The following is a 7,500-nucleotide window of genomic DNA, read 5'->3' as shown; positions in this document are numbered from 1 at the left end:
GCGTTTTGTGGATAGGTTACCATCTACACTCGGCACTTCTTCGTCTACTACATCCTCATCACAATCGTCTTCTTCTCCTCCATCTACAGCACGTTTCTCCTCACTCATGACAGCTTATGCTGCTTTTTGATACGTTTCAGGGTTAAAATTGTACAAATATCCAAAAAAATCTGACAATAGGTTCTGGAATATTCATACCAATCAACGCATTTTTTAGATCTTGAGCAAATCTTGAGCAATCTTGAGCAAAAAAATCTTCAAGGCCAAAGTCATAATCATTAAGAGATTTCCGAATCACACGAGCACGGACTTGTAAAGGATCAATGTAGCGAATGCGCTCAGCCAACACATTTACTACATTATTCGGTTTACTAAATACCATCATTGATTTGTGCAAAGCATCGGGATATGTGAAATCTATCTTACTACCGAAGTGGTTTATCAAGAAAATTTTAACATCTCTATTGCGAAAATGGGATTGATCGCTAGTAAGTGTATTCAAATGATCTCAAGTTCCACTCAATTCGTAGCCTTTACCGTCTCTCAATCCCTGTTCTAGTTCGGACACGACTTGATTCCATGCAAGTTGTTTTGAGGTTAGTTTTGGCATAAAGTCCTGCGTGCGTGACTCATACCTGTACATATACTTTACCATACAGTCTTTGTGATAATATATATCCGCTCCGAAAACTGAATGCGAATCCTGAAGGTCACATGTTCGGGTGAAGACAGCATCCTGAAAGAAATTGGTTGCGGCAAGAAATAAAGCAGCGCGATTTGATTCACCAGTACGATACTTAGTACAGACTTGTTTATAAGATTTATTGTCACATATAATGCATTTCATGTCTCGTACTGACTTTGCAGTAATCTCGGGATTAGGCGGGGGATGACCGATACTCTGTGAATGAGTGGTTCTATTCTGAGATCTCGAGTCCTGAGAAAGAGCTGGTTCTTCAGTGGTTTGCTGCTCATTCAGAATATCCCTATTCTTCATGCGAGACAAGACTGATTTCATGGTGTATTTCTTATAACACTGATTGGTCTTATAACACTGATTGGTCACGAATCCATCACCTTCAACGAGCTTCAGTAGTTTGGAAACATGGTCATTGTGTATGGCACTGGCCTCTCGAATTCGTTTACAACCATTGCTTGTGCTCACAGCTTTCACTTTTGTCGACTTTTGGCAAATAACACACTTCGTCACATCGAAAGAAGCTTCTTTAGATGACTGAGACAGTTCCACAGACTCCATTGCTGCAACTGGATTCAAGTTATCAATGTGCTCAGAAGACGTCATCCAGCTCCTATTCCAGTGCCTCACCAACTTGTCCTGGTGCTGGGCGGGAGGTTAGTGGCCATCACTCTTCGTTGTTTCCCTGTAAAAAATAGGAACTCTCATCAAAACGCGAAAAGGTTACATACAGTGTTAAATCATTCTATTGCTCGTAAATACTGTGATTCAGTGAAGGAAATATCAAAATCGTCAAATCGCTTATTGGACCAAAAGTACGACTCCTCTGAAATTAAACTGTTGTAGATAAATTCCTCCCGTTTACATCTAAATTGTTTGTGTATAAAACATTTGCAAGGTTGTTTTGATTCTCATTGGGTCCATTTGAAACGATAGTTAGGTAATAGCACTGTCTGGAAACTGAGGTATGTTTCAACCCGAATGTGATTCCATTGAAAAAATTGGCTAAAATATAGCAATTTCTTGTTTTTGTAATGCATTTAGGGTAACAAATCGCAATAGAAATTAGTTAATTGCACTCCAAAAATCAAACCAGATCAAAATAAACCATTTGTGTGTGCTGGATAATGATATTTTCCCAGGAACTCCGATATCGTCAATTTCGAAAACTACGGGCGTGACCGTAAATGTTTGGCCGGGGCTGTAGAGAAAACGTACTTGGTCTGGAAGTGTTACCCAGACTTTTCTTGAAGGTCTTAGTATATAGAACAATAAAATCCGAGGTAACGCCGTAGAAGAGTAATGGACACGATCTCCCCCCCCCCCCCCCCCAGAGCCAAGACGAGCGGTGGCAGAGGTGACAATGAGTGATAAAAAAAAAATAGAAGAACATCAATCAGAGGTTTTACAACATAATTGTTAACATAAAACATGTGCCATGTGCATGCAGGTGTGATTTCAATTGGCTGCTGCTGCTTTGTCACTCTTTTGGCATCGGGAAATGTGATTTGTGTACCTCAAAAACCAGGAGATGTTTTTGTTGCCTTGCATTGCATCATGGTTTAGTTTTTTTTCTTTCAAAGGCCTTCTCTATCTATTTATAATTCCAGCAATGTGTGTGTGTGTGTGTGTGTGTGTGTGTGTGTGTGTGTGTGTGTGTGTGTGTGTGTGTGTGTGTGTGTGTGTGTGTGTGTGTGTGTGTGTGTGTGTGTGTGTGTGTGTGTGTGTGAGTGAGTGAGAGAGACCGCAGTTTCTCAACAACCGCTGGTCCGATCTAATTGAAACTTGCCAGGTATATTGCTGGGGATCTGAGGATGTGCCTTTTCAAGGTTTGATATTAATAGGACAAGTGCTTCCCAAGTTATGGCCATTTATTTACCAAACCAATGATAGACATGTTGTTGCGTGGGCGTGGCCGATGGGAAAGGGAAGCTCAGTCGCGTTCACCATTACGGGTTACAACATACGGGCTTCCGGATCCATTACGGGTTACAACGTACGGACTTCCAGATAATGATGACTTCGTGTATTCTAATAATTTCTCGATTTCTTATGCGCATTTATAGATAAACACAATGCCCCAAGTTATGATCGTTTTCATATTAGACGGTGTATAAATTTCGGTAACATCAGAGTGCTGGTATGCTCCGAACCAGGAAGTAAATTTTTTCTCTCTCTTCTCTTCTCTTTTTGTTTTTCCTTGCCAAAACATTGCGAAAAGGTAAAATACGTTGGCGCTAATTGAATAATTGGGTATTAAAAATAAATTGCGAATAATCGTAACTGCGAATAATATTCGAACTTCCGGGCCACGCACGTACGGGCACTCGAGAGTGAAGAAACGGCCTGCGTGGTTGTTGTTTGTTGCTCGCGGTTTGAATATTTATTTATTTATTTATTTTCATTATATTTTATTTTATTTTTTTACGGGCATGTACTAGTTTTTCAAATGCGAGTTATTATTTTCACGTTTTTCATATGCATTCCTCCAGTGAACTGCAAATGTAACTTCAAATGATCTACTGTACAGTAGGCCTGGTGTTGGCTTAACGGTTAAAGTCGCTGGCTTAAGATTCTTGGGGTTCTTGAGTTCAAGCCCCTGTCAGGCCATTGAATTAACACCAAGTATGGTTGACTCATTCTGTCATCCTTCTAAGATCAGCAAAATGAATACCAGCATGCTGGTAACAGGGGCTGTTAGGGTTCAGGTTCAGGTTAGGTGCACCTCTCAGTTTATAGCATAGGGTTAGGTACACAGCAGCACTGCTGCACCTATAGAAAACGATGCAGCCAAGCAGCCACAGGCTTCATACAAATAAATCTACTGTTGAGTGATTGTTTATTAGGGTACCCTGTGAGTACAGGGTACCCTATTGTTTTTCTTCTGTTTATTATTACGCATTATTATTATTTTTATTATTATTATTTTTCCGCCGGCATTTTGCACCCTTTTTCGCTTTAAAAATCATTTTCTCTGGAATACTAAGTCCGATCGACAGGAAATTTTCACCATAGTGTGTATCTTTTTTGATAGCACAATTACGTTATAATTATGACGTCATTGGTCACGTGGTACGGTCGCCATCTTGAAAAAAGCGATAAACTTTGGACATCTGTATCTCGGAAACCGTGCAATGGAAAAATTTTTCGTTTGATACATTTTACTAAGCTTCCTATGGGGAACACGTGTGATTTTTCGTGACGTCATAGGTGAAGCGATATACCGGTGAAAATTCGTCAAGTAGAACGCCATATAGGAAAAATCTGAAAAATTTTGAGCGTCATCTACAGCAAAATTCATCGACAAAAATGTTATTTTTGACGTCATCGATGACGTAATTTGGCCGCCATCTTGTTTTTTAGTGTTTTTTTTTAAAAATCTTCTTCTCCAGAAGGGCTGGACAGATTAAGGCGAAACTTTACAGGTACATTCCTCGTGATGTCCTCTTTCAAGTTTGTTAATTTGTTGTTGATACGTCACATGGTTTGGCGGCCATCTTGAAAAAACCCTAAAACCTTCAAACATCTTCTTCTCCAGAAGCGCTGGTCCCATGAAGGCGAGATTTCACAACTATATTCGGGACATGTATGTGATGCAAGTTTGTTAATTTTGAAGTGATAGGTCACATGGTTTGGCCGCCATGTTGGATTTAAGAAAAATATTAAATAATGTTTTCTCTGGAATTTCATAAGCCATCGAAGCGAAAATTTGCAAGTGCCTTCCTCCCTCAAGTCTGCATACATGGTAAAAAATTTTTACCTCAGAAGTCACATGGTTTGGCGGCCATCTTGGATAGAAAAATAGACCTTATCCGATTTTCACGAAACTTCACACACTTGTTCGGGTCGACGATGGAAAGCAGAATTTAAATTTATGATATCATAGGTCACAAGGTTCGGCAGCCATCTTGGATTGAAAATGAATAAATTTTAAAAATCTTCTTCTCCAGAAGGGCAAGACAGATCAAGACGAAACTTCACAGATATATTCCCTATGAGATCCTTTCTCAAGTTTGTTAATTTCTTCTTGATCGGTCACATGGTTTGGCGGCCATCTTGAAAAAACCCTAAAACCTTCAAACATCTTCTTCTCCAAAAGCGCTGGTCCACTGAAGGGGAGATTTCAGAACTATATTCGGGAGAGTAAGGCGATATAAGTTTGTTAATTTCGAATTGATAAGTCACATGGTTTGGCCGCCATCTTGGATTTAAGAAAAATATTAAATAATGTTTTCTCTGGAACCGCTTAACCAAACGAATCGAAAATTTGTAATTATCATCGAGAGGGCAGTATGCACGCATGATAAAAATTATGACGTCACACGTCACATGGTTTGGCGGCCATCTTGGATAGAAAAACGCACCTTTACCGATTAACACAAAACTTCACAAACGTGTTCCAATACCCAGTTGGAAGCAGAATATAAATTTCTGATGTCATAGGTCACATGGTTCGTCAGCCATCTTGGATTGAAAAACAATATCTTCAAACGTCTTTTTCTCTGAAACGACTGAACAGATCCAGGCGAAACTCGACCACTATGACCGCCTCTCCATGACGAATAAAAAGTTCCCACCCCCTTTTGAGGTACGATGCAACGTTTAGCAGCCATATTGGATTGAAGGAAAAATATTAATTAATGTTTACTCTGGTACTACTGCATCAATAAATGTGAAACATCACCTTTATGGTGCAACAGTCATGCGGAATGAGGGTTTGAAATTTCAACGGGATCGGGCCCAGGGTTTGGCAGCCATGTTGGTTTTAAGAAAAATATTAAATAATGTTTTCTCTGGAACTGCTTAACCTAGCGAAGCGAAAATTTGCACTTATCGTCTACGATTGTGTTTGCACATGTGGTGAAAATTATGACATCACAAGTCACATGGTTTGGCCGCCATCTTGGATTGAAGGATAAATATTAATTAATGTTTACTCTGGAACCACTGCTTCTATATATACGAAACTTCAAATTTCTAATTTAGCCGACATGAGAAACAAAAGTTTAAAATTTCAACCTGATCGGTCACACGGTTTGGCAGCCAGAATTATTTAATTATTTGAATCTGTTCGCCAGTAATAAGGAAATTGAACGCTTTTTGCTGCCCGGTTCGCAGCTCTTCAGTCCCACACCATATCGAAGCAGGCCTCTGTTTGCATCACTCTTCAATAATGTTTTTTCTGGAACCACTTTCCCCATGAATGCGAAACTTTGCGACTGTCATCTGCAGAAAGTCCCATGTTGTATCAAAGGCGGACGGACTGGGTACCCGGTCATCACTGCCAGCAGTTATAAAGTGGCAGTTCTAGTTTATTTTTATTTATTTATTTATCAATGGAATATCGTCACAGTACAGCCGACCGAGCAAGCTGTTTCAAACACTGTCACACATTTCAGAATGCACAGCCCTGCGTGGTTCCAGCTTCAAATCACTCTTGATCAAAATAAATTGGCAAACAGCTTATTAGGCGCATTATTTTAATTGCACTTTAATAGCTGCATGCACACAATATTATCATACGTATTGGTTCATTACATGCAGACTTCAAAATAACCTTTCATACCTTTCATTTGCATTTTCTACAATGCTTAAGTATAAATATTGTTTAATCGACATTTTGAACAATTCAACACGACCCCCTTTTTCTTAGTAACTCGATGCGGGCACTCACATCTACCAGAATGACAACTCTGCTCTACTGACCAGGTAGAACCCAATTTAACAGCAATCAAAGCATAATGGGATGTCAGAATGTCAACTGAGAGCCACAGTCAACACACTGTATTGCATCACTGAACTCGCACTTGGTCTGAAGGAAGATTGGCGCAACATTTTTATTTGATATCCTCCAAAAATTGCTACAAAATGTTCGTGATACAGTCAGTCACTGCGGGGGTTGGGGGGTGATGCAGTCACCCCAGAGTAATGTGCTGGTACATTATGAAGTAAGATGTGTGAAAACATTGTTCATCATAATATACTCGGAGACTATGATACTTTTACCATTCATATAATCCCACAATAGACACATGTTCAGCATATATTACCAGTGACTACTGTAAATGATGAACACCAATTGTTTTAATGCGCTCTTTGGGAGAAAGATTGGGGGATCACTTTGCAAAAGATCTTGAAATGGCCTCGGTGATCACACAAATCGTTTTCTCTGGCATCGTGTGGTAGCTAGGACAAGATTATCAGTTCATGGGGGGGTAAATTTGTGGCACAGTCCCGAATGTTGCACAAAATCAATATCTTGATTGTATGCTCTCAAGAAGATGGACAAAAGGAACAATAGAGAGATGGAGGAAACTATAAGCTTTTCACAATACAATACAATTTGTTGGGGAGAGTAAAGCAGCATGTCGAAGTCTCGACACGGCGGAAATGCAATACGACCCGAGAAGATTATCGGTGGAATCATTTTGTGAAATTGTGGAGATGCATTTGTATGTGTGTTATATCCTTTTATCAGTAAATATATCCATTTCATTTTTTTTTTTTGAAATCAGACTTGTCAGAGTTTTATAGAGGACTCGACGACCCGTGAACCCATTGGGTTCCTGTTGTGACAGCGGTTGATGAAATTTTTTTTAAAAACAAGGACAAATGTGTCCAAGAGCCGCGTCATAAAGGTTTTGTCTTCACCAGAAGAAGAAGAAGAACAACAAAAAGAAGAAGAACAACGCGGAGCTCTCTTTGAGCCAGCGTTCGCAGCACGACGCAGCGAAAAAGACACAAAATTTTAATATTATCGCTCTTTCTCGGAGATCCTGAAGTCGTTAGGTTCTTCCTTGTTG

The 7,500-nt window shown here is 39.7% G+C and overlaps 1 protein-coding gene and 1 pseudogene across 3 annotated transcripts in view; one reads left to right on the top strand and one right to left on the bottom strand.

Moving 5' to 3' along the window:
* The window catches only part of LOC147029407 (uncharacterized), a 1,670-nt pseudogene extending 367 nt beyond the window's left edge, over positions 1-1,303 (bottom strand).
* LOC147029406 (polypeptide N-acetylgalactosaminyltransferase 1) overlaps positions 1-7,500 on the top strand; it is a 472,683-nt gene that overhangs the window by 310,469 nt on the left and 154,714 nt on the right. The gene's annotated exons all lie outside the window — the stretch shown is intronic.

The sequence above is a fragment of the Eptatretus burgeri genome, chromosome 3 (genome assembly GCF_056783735.1).
Source record: "Eptatretus burgeri isolate ZD-2024b chromosome 3, Ebu_testis_v1, whole genome shotgun sequence".
NCBI lineage: Eukaryota > Metazoa > Chordata > Myxini > Myxiniformes > Myxinidae > Eptatretus > Eptatretus burgeri.
Note: the sequence above shows the minus strand (reverse complement) of the source record. Positions and strands in the feature narration are given on the sequence as shown.